We start from the raw sequence: 19947 nt of genomic DNA, 5'->3' as shown, positions 1-19947 counted from the left end.
CTCCCTCCTACACATTCCTATATTGCTTTCCCTTTTTTTCCCCCTGCTTGCTCCCCCTCTTCACTACTTTTCTATCTCCCCCATTTTAACACCTATAATCTGGTCAAAAAATGGAATCACACACAACACACATAAGTAACAAAAGTAATAGAGCCCTTCCCTTTTTGGCCTTTATGTTTGTGTGGAGTTTGCTATCGGGCATCAGTGCCAGTTGATGGTGAAATGGCTTTTCTGCAGTGCAGTTACCTCCTCTCAGTGACGCTTAAACATGCTGCACTATGTCAACACACAGCAACACACAGTGAATGTAGTATGCAGATTAATTTCATTGCATTATCACTACTTATTTAAAAGTATTACATACACCTGGATTCAAACCTTATATCACCTGGGATCCAAAAGAAACGTATCAATGCATTTATACCTGCTGCCACTGAGTCAGCTAAGCAGCAGGTGTGTTTCATACTCTCAGTACTGAGAACTCTCATAATTTTACCAGTGAGGCTCTCATTAGTGTACTGCTTAACTACATGCAAACAGGGAAAGCAGTAGAATTGTGTATCTCACATGAGCAAACGCCAACTATCATGCAAACCCACTGCTCGATGGTGTGCTATGCAAAGTAGGCAATTGCATGTATTTCTTTTGCTTACTGTCCATTTAGACTTCATGCTATGAAACTACATGTGGAAACACAAGCAAAATGAAGTCACTATCTAAGAAAATAACACATATGCACAATGCATCCATCTGTTATTTTCCCCCATGCACTGCAACTTTGGTCTCCCAGTACTTGTTCACAAATATATCAGCTACTCTACATAAATAAATAACAAATGTTTGTCTTATATGCCATGCACATCTTTATAATGACAATACACATTCAGATTTTCCAATACTTGTAGTAATGTGGGCAGTTTGCATATAGTTTGTGAATCTTTCTCTTAAAGTATAATTGCACATTGGAAACACAACAGCAAGTACTACACATTGTACACTTGTCAATTTGGTAACATGCAGAACTGTAATATCTTGACTGTTGGACATGCTAAGCTATTCTTTTCATGCAGGCCTACCAATTTCTTCTGTCCAACATCCACTGCTGTCATTCACTATAAGTTGTCCTGCAGCCCTGTAGAAATCATACACATGCTGTGACACTTGCATAAAGTACTACGTTCTCTACTCTATGTCCTTATTTAGCTAGGGGTCCTAATCTCACTGCAGTCAACTGAGAGGTGTGTGTATTTATCTAGTCAGAAGACCATAAGTGTGCATCCTGCAGTTACCACTCCAATCCCATGGCTCGCCAATATTTTGATACTTGCACATGCCTACACATCTATTTCATGCAGGCCTCCCAACATCTTCTCTTCAACATCCACTACTGATGTCACCCCCCTTTAAGTTGCCCTGCAGCCTTGTAAAAGTCACACTTGTGCCATGGTCCTTGAGTAGGATACTGAGTTCTCTAGTTTGTGTAATTAAATAGGTAGGGGTTCTAATCTTACTGCAGTCAACTGGTGTGTGTATTTGTGCACTTGCTTAACATTAGACAGTGCATTTTACCAGCATGCGGGATGCTGCTATTACCATCTTCTCCTCATTAAACACTTCTGATGTCATCACCTATAAACTATTTTCTGACACTTTCTAAGTCAGACTTGTGCTGTGACACTTGCCTTAAATACAGACTTTTTTAATTAATGTACATAGATAGGTAGGGGTTCTGTTCTCACTGCGGTCATCTGGGGTGTGTGTGTTTATGCACTTCTTGACATAAGAGACAGCATTTTACACCAGCATGTGGGACACTGCTATTACCATCTTCCTTTCATCAGACCCTGCGGATGTCATCAGCCATAGCTGATTTGTGGGTGTGCAGTATTTCCATCAGGGCAGAGTCAGAGACTGGACTGTAGGTCAGGCACAAGACACCTCATCCTATACAATACCGATTACAGTGACAGGGCTTTCAGTCAATCTGCATACATTATAGCATGGTTTGTGTAGGCCCTGTATTTTCTTGGTGAGAAAACCTTGTGGTCTCTTCAGCTGATGCAGATGTCTGGTGAGGTACACGCAAAAGGGAGCATTATATTCTATTAGTGTTCTGATGAGGGTCGAGTACAGTGCTGTTATAACACCCTCAGATCTGAATACGATGGCCTGACTTATAAGATGCATGATGTAGCCTGCCATACCATTGTGGAAATTTGGTGGTCAAAGTTCAGATTGCTATCTACATGTGTTCCCAGGTCTTGGACCACTGGGTTTGAGCATGGGGGAGGTGCTGTCAATGTTGTAATTAGTGGGGAATTCCACATTGCAGAAGGCAAACACAGTGACACATTTTTTGTTTATTTGTAGACCGTGTGACTTTGGCACCAATCATTTGTCTATGTTAGCCCCTCCAGTAATACGTTAACATCACTGGTGGACTCAGTGAATGCACGCAATATGCAATAATCAGCAAACTTGGTAAGCCAAAGGGTGTATACTTTAGCCTGCACTGTTAAGAAATAGATTCCAAACAGAAAAGAGCCTTGCACAAATCCTCGGGGTACACCAATGGTGACTGCTCTACTGGTAGAAGCTGATTCACCAACTTTCACAGTATGTGTTCTGTCAGTGAGACAGTTGGTTAACCATCTAGTGACATAAGGATTAATCCCCATCTGGGAGAATTTCTCAGTGATACCTGAGTGGGGGATTATGCCCAAACCCTAGGCCAAATCAAGATAGGCAGTATGTACTGTCTTACCTTCATCCAGGCCTATTGCATGGAATCAATTGGCTGTGACAACATCACAGATTACATATAGCATGACTCAGAACATACACCTACTTGACATGGTTGGATACACACTTCAACACACGCTTCAGATGGAATATGTTTCCATAGATGGGTGTACATCAACATGCATCGATTTCAGTGGTGGGTGGGAACAGCACCTGATGTATGCATGTATAGACATATTCTGAGTCTCCTTATCTGTGAGGTAGACCAACATGTAATCATGGACCTTTTCTAAATGGACACTGATAATATCCTGGCTGTGTGCAAAAGACATGTGTGAGTTGATATTGCTACATCCGTGTCTGTTACATCTGTTAGATGTTGTCAAAGAGGTCATCGTGGACATGCATGATGACAATACAATCATGCAGTGGAACCTGACAAGGCCAAGGCATTTGACACAAATCCACACTGAGGTATTCACTCAACACTGTCAGAAGTGGCCATAAACACCTATATCACTAAGTGGGTAGAACTATGGATCACATATGCGGCATCTAAATATGTTGAAATGTGTGAAGTGACCTATATCTTGAGTCCAGTGATCAGGTCTGTACATCAAGGCTGTCTGCTAGGCCCTTTCCTGTCCATTATTTGTCACAGATTTGAAGAGTGACATACACAACCTGCATCCAAACATCTGTCTGGCGGACTACAGATTGTGGACAATCATTGACTTCAACTATGATTTTAGTTTAATACAGACAGTATCAACACACACCAAAGATTGCTGCCACAGCCATGACAACACATGAGATGAAACAAAAACACAGAGGGCTTTTTACATTATGAAAACAAATGCACAACCCATTGATAATCTAGACATCACACTACTATAGGCAGACCAAATGGTATATGACCTGTGTCCTGGGGTAGATGATATGTGGAACATAAACCAGCATGTCACCACAATGGTGACTACTCCATTGTATGTAATGCAGCTACTGAGTATGTGCAGGACATCCACCTCAAAGGCCATAATACCTCCATAGTTCACATCCTTCATCACACCAATAACTGTGTACAATGTACCCTTCTTCATGTACATCCCTATACATCTTCCAGCGATGTGTAACTGAGGTGTACCACCTTTGCCACAGTGAGCTCCCACACATCTTATTGTTCATACCTAGGTATTCTTTTTGTTGCATAAACATTACTGCCTGATGGTGTGTTACCTCCCACCAAGGTATTATACCAGATGCATGTGTAATACCTGTTCTGGTGATGAACACAGTACATACATAACTGTTTGACAACATTGATGGCATGAGTTACATTCATGACAGTGTGGATTGTGCCATATATATGCCATACACACTGATCAACTAGCCTGGATTTACCATAATGTCACATACATGTTTAGCAGTGCCCCTCCTGACACCTCCAGCAGATGTTAGTGTCATTATAGTGTGCTTGATTATCCTCATAGATTGCTGGCATATCTTAATAGTTGTACAAATGGGTTCATGCAGAACCATGTATGATCACTCAGAATCACATATGTTATGTCAGAGACATGGGATTATTGGTGGTATTAATCTGATATTGTCCATGATTGTGTGTGCTTCTGTTTACTGTTTTCCATGAGCCTGCAACTGTGTCCACTTGTTGGAGACATCTGCTGACATAACAGTCATATTCAGACAAATCAGTTTGCACATCTTCACAGTATGCACCCAACCCCAACTGTATATAATATCCCTGATAGATGTCCTCTCTATTGTTCATGTCAGGATGCGTATATCACAAACACATCTTCTCCATTGTTATGTCACTTTGTCTGACAGTCACATAATATACATTTTCACTGTGTAGTGAAAGGGGGAGATAATCAGTGCTTAGAGGAGTGAGGCTGACATGTATTGTACACAGACCTTCTCTCCTATTCCACATACACCGTATGTGAAGGAGTTCCAGATATGTATGTGCATATGTGGGGCAACCATAACTAATGTTAACTATAAATGTAAAATATGTACATTGATAAAAAAATAAAGATACATAAAAAGATAAATATATAGATAGTTTATAGATTAAATATATATCTATGTGCTAATAGTACTAGGAAATAACCCCCCATAAAATCCATACCTCAGAAAATAAAGTCTCGAACTGCACAAACTGTAGACACTCTAAAGCAAAAAGTACAGAGGTTTATTAAAATAAGTGTTTTTGCCCAAATGTAAACAATGTAGAAATGATTACTAGGAGATAACTGAATACTTGCATACAGACAAAATAATAGTTAATAAAATAAAATAAATTATGTGGCTATGTTTAGTATTAGATATACACATGGAATATTAACTCTAAAAACAAATAGAAATGTTATTAAATAAGAAATGAAAAATTATTAATAGATTGAATAATTGGTTTAGGTGTAATATGAAAAGAATGTATAGAGCAATAAAAGATAATAAATTATCATAGTGAGGGGAAGAAGAAGGTTACTACAGTGTGTTAATGGATAGACACCTACCCAACACAGCAGAGTAAGTAATTTGAGACCACTGGATCAAAGGGAGGAGCTTCTCAGTCAACTGATGCCATCAATAATCTTTCACCTGCTGTGGTTAATAATATTTTAAATGCTGGGTGGTCCCATGGTGCAGAGGCATAAAGCCCATACTATGACTCAGATGACCCATGTCTGACTAGTGGTATGGACGCTGAAGGGGCCGTGCAGGGGAAGGGTGTGAGAGAGTGGCCACATCATCTCATCCATCTTGGGGGAGGAAGGCAACCTAGGCTTGGCACAATATAGCAGCTTTATGTTATTAAATAGTAGTAAAGATGGAAAGGTCTACACCAGGTTTTCACCATATTTTCATATTTCCACATTATAAGGGAAGATGTCAGAGGATGTGTGGGTATCAGCACTGCCTGACATGTGAGAAACAGGTCAGGAAATGGAAGGCAGGGAATAAAACCCTCAAGTAGGAAGGTAGGCATTCCATCATTTGGCTAATGGTGATGGTTGACAAGGCACCTCTGGCTAGGGGAAGTAAGTAACCAAGGTAGGGCTAGGCCTTGTGGAGCAGTTAATAATGTAATTCTTCACGTTTGTTTGTGGTGTGCAAGTTCACAACCAACGTTTAAGTGCTTTAAGAAAGAAGGGTCTGATGATGTGCCATTAGAAATATCTAAAGAACTAAACTCCCAGCGGAAACTCCAGCAAAGGAAATAAGAGAAGTGCAGAGAACACATGATAATGATTGGTTGCCCTCTTGGGGAGAGGGGAAGTGGATTAACTGGTTGTGGCCACAGAGACTTAAAAGTTAATATACCTTTTAGACAGGATTTGTTGGAACAGTGCTTGACACAGGACCTCACTGACCAGGATGTACAATTCTTGGTACAGACCCTTAAGCTAAGGTTTCCTTACAAGTTGATTGACACATAACATGTACGTAATGTAAGAATATAACATTTAAAATCATTGGAGGGCAAAGAGTTGCTTAAGAAAAGCTAAAGAAGGAGGTAAAGACGGGTAGGGTAGTAAACCCATTTGAAGCCCCTTATTCCATCATTTAAAGATTTCCCCACAGGATTGGTCCCAAAAGTGCCACAAGGAGTGTACCCTAAATTCCTATTTGTCCAGTGAGTGATGGCATTGATAGACATGCAGATAGTGCCAAATCATAGCTCTCAACTGTCCAGATTTTCACAGACTGTCCAGATTTTTGCCTCATATTTTTGGTCTGTTACCCATGAAATTAGTGGTTTTCTGGCAAATCACTGAGGATTGAAGTCCCTAAATAATGACACATATTTGAATATCAGACTTCATATACTTTAAAATGAATGATTTTACAAATCTTGTTACTCTAGCAAATTTCTAAGTTTATAAAGAGCAATATTTAAATTCTGTCCCCTATTTTGGGCCTTTGATCTCCCATTATTCTTCCCATTGTCCTGAAATCTTATACTAAGAGGTTGAGAGGTACTAGTTCTGGATAATACTAGCAAGGTCATATGTTTGGTGCAGGACTTATGACTTCAAAACATTGATACTGAGGCCACTTTTTATCTACTCCCAATTTTGTAAGATGTTGCATTGAATCAAATAAATACAAACAAACTAACTAACTAAACAAATGCATTGTGCTAGCATTTTTTCTAGATGCTCTTCTCAAACAAGGAGACTTCTTCAACACGGATATAAATAGGATGTGCTGGAGGGACAGATTCATCACCCAGAGACTCCCTACACTATGGAACAGAATCCCAGTCTATGTGAGGCAGAGCCCCTCACTGACTCTGTTCAAGAGAAATCTTGACGAGTGGATGGGAGATCGTAGGTTTACCCCGGGAATCATCTCTGTATCACTGCTGGACAGAGGCACAGCAAACTAATGGGTATAGTATTCTCATCCTAAGGGGTGGTGAAAGCCACACACACTCTGGCTAGGCTTATAAATGCCCTAGGGCAGATAGCCTAGTATGAACCTATGAACCTATGAACCTATGATAGATGCAATCTATCTGTCGGGAGTCGGGACAGTGAAGTGTACTAAATGTTTAGTACACTTCACTGTCCCGACAGATAGATTGCATCTATCCTTGTTTGTGAAGAGCAGCTAGAAAAATTGCTAGCACACTGCATTTGTTTATTTAGTTAGTTTGTTTGTATTTATTTTATTCAATGCAACATCTTCTTGCAAAATTGGGAGTAGACAAAAAGTGGCCTCAGTGTCAAACATATTATTGGATGTAAGACTTTTAATATTAATCTTTCATTAGTGCACAACAGCACTAGCCCTTACTAATTATTGTAGTTTGAGGCTCAGCGACAAGGCTTGCAGCTATGCTGTAACATGTTTAGGGCTTCCAGTAGAACTCTAGGTAATTTGTTGGAAGGAGGAAAACATCAACACTCTATGACTAATACTATGAGACAGGTCAGGGATGACTTAGCAACTGATGGTGAGATTTTGAAACATTATAAATGAGTATCATTCTGTTGGTAGGAGTGAGTGAAGAGTGCAGACACCAAACTTTACACAGATACATCAATAACAGTAAGAATGGGGGAGACCTGAAAGATAAATTACCTGACTGCCCTTACCATAGTATTTGCAAGAAACTGATATTGTGAAATACAAGATTTTCTTGGTTGTTATACCAGTTTTGGTAGCTTTGCTAGTACAGGCTTCAAAATGTATATGAATTTGTTTGTAAGGGATGCTGTTGTCTTGGAGCTCATGCAGTTTGGGTTGTGAAACTGATTGTCGACTGAACTAGCAATTTTGGGAATTGTTTTTCAAGCTTGCAATGCAGTTAGTAGTGCAGACTTTGAACAGGAGACCTCTAAATCAGTTGGAGTACAGGTCATGAGGTAAAGATAGTCAATAGTACTTCTGACAGCCTTTCAGGGATACAGCTCCATATTTTTTTTTTTGTCTTTGGCCTTGAAGGTAAGTCTGTCCCAATCATTGATCTCCAGGAAATTTGGGTGCCTGACAAATACATTCAGATCAGTTGCAGAGAGTGTCATGGGCTCTCAGCACTCAGAAGACTGATAATGAAGATTGTGGGCCTTTGGGGTAATTGCCAGTTGTCTACTCTGACAAAAGAGTAAAATGCCATTAGTCCTGGTACATGTTTGCAGCAGGGAGAGGCAAACAGAACAGTCAGAGAGCATTTAGCTGCAATGAGTTTTGCCTGACAGGCTGATGTGTAATTAGATTGTGCCAAGTGCTGTGATGTTGGAGGACTTATAAAAGACTGGGCCAGAAGGCAGTCTTTTTCAAACAAATCGGAGATCACCACTGAGTAGAGAATTACAAGCCCCCTTTTAAGAGGCTTCATAAATGCAGGTAGGATTTTACCTCATGTGCATGTGCCACCTAGCTCATTCTTTTTAAAGCTTTACAGGTGTGTCTGATACACTGGTTAAGGGCATCCAAGACTGACCAGTTCATCAAGGGACAGCAGGTCATCCTAGAAAGGGAAGAAGTGAAAGTGGGAAGGCCAGTACATGGAGTGAGGGAATGTTGTATGGCAGCTGCATTTTGAGATGGCTTAGAAGAAAGTTTGACAATACTCTGACATTAACATGACTTATTGCCAGTTCATTTCTTCAGGCCTAGGCAGGTGTTAGACTGGCCTAGAGATAGGCTGGCAGTAGATATTACTAAGCAGGAAGGATGCTGAATATATACAGCCTTCAGTTTTGCACTATTAGAAATAATATAAAAAGAGCGAGAGGCTTCAGGCCCTTAGTTAACCTTGATCATGCAAGTCTGTTAGTAAAGTGAGATGATGTGCACCTGGCTAAGGTATTTGGCATGATACCCCACTCAGGCATTGTAAAAAGTCATGAAATTAGACATAAATCCCTATGTAGCACTCTAAATATCCACTGGTTCACAGATAGAACCCAGAAAGTTAGGATCAGAGAGACCACCTCCACAAAGTGACCGGTCACTAGCAGAGATCCCCCAAGATACTAACATCTTACAGGAAGGTCTAATGCAAACAAATGACCAGTGTCAAAGCCATGGCTTAAAACTCAGTGCCATGAAATGCATAATAGTACCTTTTGGGAAGTCAGCTACCCAGGGACATTTCCTCATCAATAAAACACCCCTATGTGTAGGGCTAGTATCAGGGATTTTGGGACTCATGTAGACAGTAACCTGAATTGTGACCAGTATGTGTCTAAGGAAGTAAGAGAAGTCATTTTGTATTGCTTGATTTATAAGTAAGGACATGGCATCTAGGTCCCCAGAGGTCATCATGCCACTGTATTTGTCCATAATCAGACTCATCATTGAGTATAATGCCCCCTTCAGTATGTACCTGACTGCGCACATGCAACATCCACAGAGGTTCCTCACAAAAATAATTTAGGGTGTAAACATAGTGCCCTATACAGATTATCTCAAAGCCCTGTCCTTGTACTCAGTTTCCTACAGACTGCTGAGAAGTGATCTATATCTGGCATACAAGACATCCTTGGATCCCACTCTGATGGACCTTTTGCATATCTACAGATTGAACGGCATCAGAACTATGAACTATGAGAGCTAAGGATCTAAACTTTGCTTACAACATAAATAGGACATGTTGGATGGACAGTTATGTATCTCAGAGAGTTCACATTTACTGGAATAGACTTCCTTCCATGTGAAGCAGAGCCCTTTCCTAACCCTATTCAAGTGTAACCTGGCTAGTGAATGGGAAATCAAAAAGTCATCCCACGTCTAGCACCTATGTGTCTGATGAACAAAGTTAACCATTAACTCATGCCCTAGCTAACATACACCCTTTAGAATAACCTCTAAGACGCAATAACTTGTGGGATTCATTTTAGTTACATGGCTAGGTTTATAAAGGCCTTAGTGGCTGTCAGCTTAGAATACACTTATAAACCTATGAACTTAACTGGTCTCATGTCTGATACAAGAGTGAATATTAATAACTCTGAAGAATATAGGATGCATGAAGAAACTGCTAATGTATAACATATAGGTTGAATGATTAAATAATGTTTGCCTTTGATGTAATTATTTTGTTCTGCCTAATAAACATCAGTCAAGAATGCAATCAAGTGTGGCAATGCCTTTTAGGTAGAGGAGAAACCAGGACAATGAAAGTCTGGAAGCAGACTACTATGTCTTGATCTTTCCTTCCCCACCTGGTTGCAGTTATGGATGACTGACATATAGGACCAGCAGTTAGAAACAGGGGCTGCAGAGGATGGAGGGAAAGGGAAGGTGCCAATCAGAAATGAGAGGGGGCGGGAGCTATGCAGAAGAAAGAAGTCAGAATACCAAATTAATATAACCAGGACCACAGAACAGGAAGACCTTGCTTACACATGATTCAGTGAAGTGGACAGGATCCACCCATCTTGAAGGTACAGCAGTTAACAAGTGACTGCCGAAATGTCTCTTGGTAAGTAATTTACTTTGCTTGTATTAAATAATGAGGGTAGAGCAGTAATCCATACCCACCTTTTTCAGACCTAATCTGGAAACATACTGTCTAGTAAAGTTACTTGAGTAGAGTCACACAGTAGTTAAATGGAGGCTGATGGAATGAAACCCGTGGACAACAGATAGATGTTTGGGGGCTTGGCCCCTGCACCTGGAGCAGGGTGTGGTTTCATCACCCCTAAGTTGGGGTATGGGATGTTGGATCTGACTCCTCCCTACCTTGCAGGTTGATACCACCTAAAATTTGTGGGATGGATGATGCCTCTTAAACTGGTATTGAGAAAACCTCAGCTATGGCATTCCTGCATAATATTTTGTTCATGCATTTAGTATAATATTCTTAGCTTGTGTGAAAGTGGTCTTATTAACTTTGTATTCTTCATTCTTGGTCTTCATATGGTAAGGAATGTTATATTATCTCCCATTCAAGTCTATATACCTGTTATTAGTATTTTGCTATTGTACTTTGCCTATGCCCCAATTTATGGCTAAAAAGGGTCCTTGGATCAGCCCACCTACCCAGTTAACATACTTAAAAAGAAAGAAAGAAAGAAAAAAATGAAGCGTTTACTGATTTCACAAACAAGGCGCGCCACATAGGTGGCTCATTTAAATAAAATCACCTGACCTTGCACACTTCAGAATCAGAACTACTGGAAGTAACTACTATACTGATCTATCAGGACCAGAGAAGTGACTTTTTCATCTAAATTTGAGTCTCTATAAAGCAGCCAATGTGTGTGCATGAGTGTACCATTCTGCTTCAGGAAACAAGAAATTTATTCCCCTTAAGTAACTGTGTGACACACAGCAGCTTGTAAATACATGCAAATCAACTATGGCATGTATTTTTAGGGTCTGTATTACTTCAACGAAAACTAACATCAGAAAATGGCCATTCATCAAACATAAATCAGCGAATGGCCATTCATTGAACATCACATTAGTAAACGTGTTTCCCAGGGCAGTCAGTTACTTGGCCAACATACCAACCCAACCAAGGTGGTGGGGGGCATACAACAACTCCAAGATCGCACTACAGTGGAGAAAAGGGCAAATTTCCTAATGCTAGCTAAGTAACTCACTCCCCTGGGAAAAATATTCACTAATGTGGACGTTCAGTGAACAGCATTTGCTGATTTATGTTCAATGAATGACCGTTCACTGAAGTTAGTTTTCAACAAACTAATATAGACCTGTATTTTTATGGCACTGTTTTTATTTATTTATTTATTTATTTATTTATTTTGTTACTTATGTTGGTATTTTACACCACTTCTGAAGTGTCATACTATGTTTATGCAATTTCAGGGCACCAAAGTCTGATTTCTGTATTATCTTGCTTTATTGTACAATAAATTGGTGTACTGTGTTATTGAATCATCACACTGTATTTGCTATTTTGTGACACTTATGCCTACATTCTCGAATTGTTGTGTCTACGTTTTTAACCACTTTGCATTATCACACTGTGTGCATAGTAGCAGGTATTTCACCTTATCCTGCCTTATTGTACTGTGTACTAATTACTTTGATTTCTGCCTTATTAATGGCACTCGTCTATCTTTTAGAATCATTTTTATTGCCTAATTTTTGTCTCATTTGCTGTACGTGTGCCTATTTTGTGGTATTCTTTTTTTAGATAATTTATTTATTTATTTATTTGACATTTGTTTACTTGGTCTGACTGGGTCTACAGAACCCATTTTCAGCAGAGGCCTGGGGAGAAAGGCTCCACATACAGTACAATACAAATACAGTATAATCCAATACAATAAAAATTGCATTAGAAATGCTATACAAAAAGTAAGTTGAAAGAACAAACTGCTACAAGATGCTGTAATATCTTACTAACATCTGAACAGTTCTATATAGTTAAAATATTACAGATGATAATAGTCATTCACATCAGACATGATATAGAAATAGTAGCCAGAAAGTTAGTGATACAGACATATAGCGAGAAAGAGTTAAGAAGAATAGAAGTAATAAAGCCTGAACAGCAGCTTAAGGATATGGTATAGAAGCAGAGACAGAGTTAGAAGAGCTTTAGGATCTTGCAGTCTCTCAGGGATTGAAATATGAGAGAAAGAGGAAGACCTGAGCATTAGGCAGGCTTTATGCAGGAGCAGAGCCATGTACTTTTGAGATGATTTTTAGAGGCTTTGAAATGGGTTAGGCTAGGAATAAACCTGGTAGCTAGAGGTAGTGAATTCCAGTGTATAGAGACAGAGTATGAATACAGCAAGTAACCAGGTTTTCTTGTGAATTTTGAGATAGCTAAGAGATTTTTGTCTTCTGATCATAGTGGTCGATTTGGTGTGTAAGGTGTGACTAGATTGGCTAGTGCAGGGCAGGCAGTAGGCTTGAAAAAAAGGTTGTGCAAGGTGGTTATCTGAATAAAGGCAAGTTGGTTGGGTAGATCAAGCCAGTTTGCATAGCATTTACAACTTGATTAGCTGTGCACAGTTGCACCTCTTGTTAATAGGGCACCACATAACACATTATAGCATTGCAAAGCACATTTTAGCTGCTATAATCTCCAAATGGAAAAGGTGCACTCCTCCAGATACAGTACTTTATAGCACATAATAGCAGCTAGTTTCTCTAACATAAGTAATACCTTAGGGGTACTGCTCAAACTTGAATACTTCCTATACCCTCCCTTGTCTTACTGCCAAACCTCAAATACTTTCTAAGCCACTCTTACACCAACATCTCTGGCATTATAAGACAACAGTCTGATCTCACCCCCTATCCAGCTAGTCTGCTTTCACTATGTGTCTTGAAGCAGTGCAGCAACTGCCACATGCTTACGAAGTATCCACTCTATTTCTTAACAATACCACAACCTTCAAGACATGTAAGTACTTACCTTACCAGGAGGCTAAACAATTGCACCTGTTGATAAGCACCTTAGTTCCAGAACACCACATCAATCACGTTATGCTACCAGACCTTTAATTTATGCTGAGGGTATTACAGTGAACCTACCAAAGCTTCCTACCTGTTCTACACATGAATGTCTTATCTTCAAACGTATGATGTAGAGGGATAGCTGATAAGGTCTCTCACACCCACCAATACCAAGTCTGCACATAACTCCAAACTAGTTCCAGGGAGGCAGGAAGAAACCCAAATGGCAACAAAGCCTGCTATGGTTCATGGAAATTTCCTAAGCATTAGTGACTCTATTGTATGACACACTGACTCCACATTAACGAGGCTAGATTAGAACAGGGTTCCTTTACTAGGCCAGAATCCAAGATGTCAAAAGTATCCTGAGGACCCTTAAACCTGACAAATATGAATCCAATGAAATGGTGGTCCATATGGGTGAGAATGAATTTAGGAATTCTGCCCTAAAGGACATGCAGACAGACATAGTATAACTGCCTATGAATGTGTTAGAAGCAATGACGGCAATAGTCTGGAGTAACATTTTGTCTTCCCAAGAATAATATGCAAATAGCTCAATATAACTGGCAGCAGCAATAGGATAAGCAGCTGATATCATTCAAAGAAGATCCAGTAGCATCAGCCTGAGATAAGATGGTTGACAAGGCATCCTTTTTTGGCAAGGATGGCTTACATGTCGTGCACCATGACGTTTTCATTCTAAAAAAAACACTCACTGCCTACCATAGGCGGGTCCACTCACTGGACATTCCTACATAGCAAATTCAGATCCAGACAATATTAAGGTGGCTTAATAGACAAAAGCCAGAACTTGAGACACATCTGTGATTTGAACAGATCCACATCTCTATACTTACCAAAGCTTGGTTCCAATGCACTGAATGAACTCCTATACCAGTGTTCAGCCCTTATCATGCATTCAGACCTAATGGGCTTAGTTACATTAGAGTAACAGTTGGGAGCATCTGTTTTTGCCAGAAATCCCATCATGTCATGTATAGTTATCAATAATCCTAGCTTAGAGCTCTTAGGAGTCCATTTCATATTCAGTAAGACCATATACTGCATCACCTTCTCCTACAGATCCCCAGTGATTCATCTAGAGGACAATGATGATATCATTGCATCACCTCCTCCTACAGGTCCCCAGTGATTCATCCAGAGGACAATAATGATATCATTGCATCACCTCCTCCTACAGGTCCCCAGTGATTCATCTAGAGGACAATGATGATATCATTGCATCACCTCCTCCTACAGGTCCCCAGTGATTCATCAAGAGGACAATAATGATATCATTGCATCACCTCCTCCTACAGGTCCCCAGTGATTCATCTAGAGGACAATGATGATATCACTGCACCTCCTCCTACAGGTCCCCAGTGATTCATCTAGAGGACAATAATGAAATCATTGCATCACCTCCTCCTACAGGTCTCCAGTGATTCATCTAGAGGACAATGATGATATCACTGCACCTCCTCCTACAGGTCCCCAGTGATTCTTCTAGAGGACAATGATGACATAACTGCATCACCCACCCCTGCAGATCTCTAGAGATTCATCTAGAAGACAATGATGACATCACTGCATCACCCCCTCCTACACGTCCCTAGTGATTCATCTAGAGGACAACAATGACATCACTGCACTTGACCACTACCAAACATAGCACTATCACATTAGAACATACCTCTCAACCTCTTAGCTCAAGAAATCTGGAGGATATGAAGTCTGAAAGTCCAATGTATGCCATGATTTAGTGACTTCAATACTCAGCAATTTGCTAGAATAGAACAAATTTTGTAATATACAAAAAGTCCCAACAAACGGTCAGGTCACAATGAACTTTAATGGCAGATGAAACCAATCCAATAACTAAGTGCTTTCACCACCAATGTGGCTTCTTCAGAGTCATTGGAACAAACAAAGACCTTAGTTTAAATAAACCAATACATCATAGTGAACCAATCAGAATGAAGCTGTTAAAAATGTCATGGTACAACCTCACCATGTTTTACAAATATTTTAAAATATAAAGACACACTAATAAAAAATAAAGTTGACTAATAACTAATAAATGCACCATCCTAATGCATTTAAAATTTTGAAAAACAAAACATATTTAAAAAATATATGTATGTAGGACCTTGTATCTAATGTGTGTGAGTATAAGTGAGTTTGTTTGTTTGTTAGTTATTTAAAAAATCTGTTACAAACCCCAATCATAATGGAACACTAAGGGAACTCTATGCCCTAACACCCCCATAGCTGTACCCTTAATTTGCCAATAACATGTATCTCGATAGAAAAAGATATTATTAGTTAGGACATGTTCTGTCAGGCCCAACCAAAAAGTATTGAACCCTGGCCGGTATAAATCAGATTTATACAGCCAGTATTCAATGGCTACCAAACCAGTGGCATGAGGGATGTTTGTGTAAAGAGCACTAACATCTAGAGTGCACATTAACCATTCTGGTTCAAGTTGGGTTTCTGAAATTATTTTTTGAAATTCTGTAGTGTCCTGTATGCGTGATCGGATCCAGTGTAATAGAGGTTAAGATATTTCATAAGAAACAATGACAGTGGTTCAGTGATAGAGCCTCTACCAGACACAACTGGTCTCCCAGGTGGTTTAACAGGGTCCTTGTGTATTTTGGGCAAAAAGTAAATATATTCATTCATAGGATCCTTAATAGTAAGATGATGCATGACCTTATCAGTAATAATGCCTTCCTCCCTAGCTAATGACAAAAATTCATCTATCTGTTTTTGGACCTAAAAGTGGGGTCCAGAGGCATTTCCAAATAGCAATGCCTGTCTTGAAGTTGTCTTTTGGCTTCAGAATCATATTGCAGCCAATTCATTACCACTACGGCCCCACCTTTATCAGCAGAGAGAATGACGATATCTTTGTTGTTCTGTAATTCAGTTACTGCTTCTCTTTCAATCTTTGAGAGATTATTTGGTTTGTAGGTAATTTCACTCCTATGGTAGTGTAGATCTTTGAGAACACTACTTTGAAATTGATGCACTGTAGGATTCATGAGAGACATATACCTGGATTTGTGATAAGTAAATTCATCTTCAACACCAGGATCAGTAGAGTCATCAAAATGCAATCTGAGGTTTATAAGTCTACAAAATGACAGTACATTTTGTGCTAAAAGATCCTCAGTAACAAGGAAACCAGGAGTAAAACTAAGACCTTTATTAAGAAGATCAATTTGTGTAGTAGACAAACTTACATCAGAGATATTCAAAACATTACTGTTATTTTGGTTTATTTCTGAGTTATTAGTTTCAGAAGCCCATCTATGTTGTTTATTTCTTGAAAGTCTTCTGCCTGCTCTCTTATATTTAGGCCTAAAGGGGCAGAACTATATGCCCTCTTGGGGGTATGTGAGTCTGGTGTGTGTTGCATGTCTGTATCTGTATATGAAGACAGATCATCAGTAGATAATCCTGTGTCTGTAGGTTGCTTTTTAAGGATGGACCTTGGTCATTTCCTTTTGGGGGTTCTAGTTTGTGCTTGTTGGAATTTGACCTGTTTTCCAGTACTAAATGGGTTACCAAGCTGGTAATCTGTTTGGTCCCTCTGGAATTTTTTAACCTTCCTATTTTTCAATTGTTGTTCAAGACCAGATAATTCTTTAGCTAGTTTATTTAAATTACTAATAAAGAAAGGTTGTCCATATATCTGTGCATCAGAACATAGCTTAGTAACTTCACAAATTTCACGATCAATAACTCTGTCGTGAAATTTGACCAGGGCCTCAACGAAACCCATAGTTACTTTTTGTTGGATGTCTGCCCATTGTTTATTCAGCTTATCATCAGCCTCACTGACTAATGGTTGTGTTCTGATACTTAGTCCCCTAGGTGTAATCTCCTTAGACATGTATGCTTTAAAGAGTTTAGAATGCCACACATGAGACCTGAGGGATCTCATGCTCTCTTGTAGTTTATCAAAACATAAACCACAACTAGACTTCGGACCCAGGGCTGTACCACTTGATTCATCATTATTTGGGGTGCCCAATCCAAACACCACCAAATCCTCCCTGTCAGCTGACAAACCAGATATCAATTTTGTTAATTCCATAATGGTGCTATATTGTACTTGTAGAAAAACATTTCTTTGTTCACTAGGTATTAATATAGATAGACCAGCAAACCTATAAAGAATAGTTTCTTGTTCCTTGAAAACTTATTATTAGTCCAGTTGATAAATTGTCAAGAGGTGATTTAATGGCAATATTAGCCCTTGCTAAATGTAATAGCAATGCTAAGCCACATATGTTAGTCCAATATGTGTTTGACACTTATATACATAACACATGGAATGAGCAATAATAGCACCTGTCACTGTCATGACTGAACCATTCAGTTTTGGTTATATGACTACCTTTCTTCAGGGCAGTGCTATGCCCATTCATGAAAAGACTGACTTGCACATAGCCAAAACTTGGTCAGTAAGATAATAGGTTGCTGGTTTAAATATTTATCAACCCTATATATCAAGCACAAAATATCACCATCAGGCCAAAGCCTGGTCATAAATGACATAAATTAAATAATTTGTCAGTTGAGAGCCCCGGATGGAAGTGTGGAACAAGGCAACCCCCAACCATTTTGAAATTTGCTTGGTCTAAGATACCTAGGATCCGTTGTAAACAGTAGATTAAAAATTGGGCATGACAAATATGGAAGTCACCCTACAAAAAGCAGTATCTTTAGAGTATGTTAGGTGATGTCTGTTGTCAACAATGGTAGGTAACAGTAGCTGGTATGGCCTGTTGGTCTGTTATTTTATTCATATGTTCATATGACTAGATCCACCACATTGAGTAAATACCTACCACCAAATACTAGATATATCAGTTGTTCTAGCAAGGGACTAGGTAAAAATAGGATTACAATTATTTACTAAAATCTGCAACAATACCATATGCTATTTAATCCTATCTTGACTGCAACTTGTGCTGCAAATGCAATTTTCCTGTATATTCACCTGATCACCCAAAATATGTTTAAAGACAAAATCATCAGGTATATATGGAAAAGAAACACAAATACAGACTGTCAAGCCAATGGCCTGTCACAGAAACAGATATATAACTCTCTCACCCTAAATCATGCTATTTGTTGTTTATACAATTAAATGTAATATGTTTGGTTTAAGTAATTAAATAAACAATTTATGTACACAAAATTGTAGACAGATTATTGTTACAGCTGACATAAATCAGACAAATAATAGTTGACCAGTTTGTCATGAGACTATAGCTGCACAAAAGCAATAGTCAACTTTGTAAAAAAAGTATATCATTACACAAACCCTTAATACCAACATTAATATTCTGAACAGAGACAGAATTGAGACCCCTTGAAAACAGAATGCAATATAAGTTCAGAACAACTGTTTTATCATTGTTATAATGTCCCAAAGATAAATCCTTTTGCTCAGAATACAAGTCCCAAACTGTCTCTTAGGCACAAACCTACTACTCTATTAATGTCCCTGATGAATCATAATGGAAATTCCTTTAAAAGTACAAAATTCCGATTCTCCCAATGTTCAAAATGAAAGATAATAAATGGCCACTTGTAATTTCAACCTGTTAGATACAACAATAAGACCTTTTTGCCTTGAACTAACTCCGTTCATCAAAAGACTGATTGTCGCAATGAGAAAATGGTGCTCATAAAGTCAAAAGTTAGTCAAACTTTAGTTTATGCAGTAAATATGATCAGGGTAAAAAGTAATCCATAAACAGTATTAGCATTGACCATACTCTTTGGTTCTTTCCCCAAACCAAAACTTCCAGTACAATGACAAGAAAACAGCATCTGAAAATGGAAATGCCAGTTGTAGAGATGCCTGATAAGCTGAAAATGGCACCCCTTAACACCATATACACAGTTTAAAAATGAATCTAGCCAAATGCCTAAGAGAGGCTATTAAAACAGATAGACACATTTTTGCCATTAGCTAGGGAAGAAGGCATTATTACTGATAAGATCATACAACATCTTACTATTAAGGATCCTATGAGTCAATATATTTACTTTTTGCCCAAAATACACAAGGACTCTGTTAAACCACCTGGGAGACCAGTTGTGTCTGGTAGAGGCTCTATCACTGAACCAATGTCATTGTTTCTTATGAAATATCTTAAACCTCTATTATGGTGGGTCCGATCTTGCATACAGGACACTACAGAATTTCTAAAAATCATTTTGGAAACCCAACTTGAACCAGAATGGTTAATGTGT

Source organism: Protopterus annectens, chromosome 1.part2 (assembly GCF_019279795.1).
Source record: "Protopterus annectens isolate FY-2018-M chromosome 1.part2, PAN1.0, whole genome shotgun sequence".
NCBI classification, from domain to species: domain Eukaryota; kingdom Metazoa; phylum Chordata; order Ceratodontiformes; family Protopteridae; genus Protopterus; species Protopterus annectens.
The sequence above is the reverse complement of the archived record's forward strand: the minus strand, read 5'-3'. Positions refer to the sequence as shown.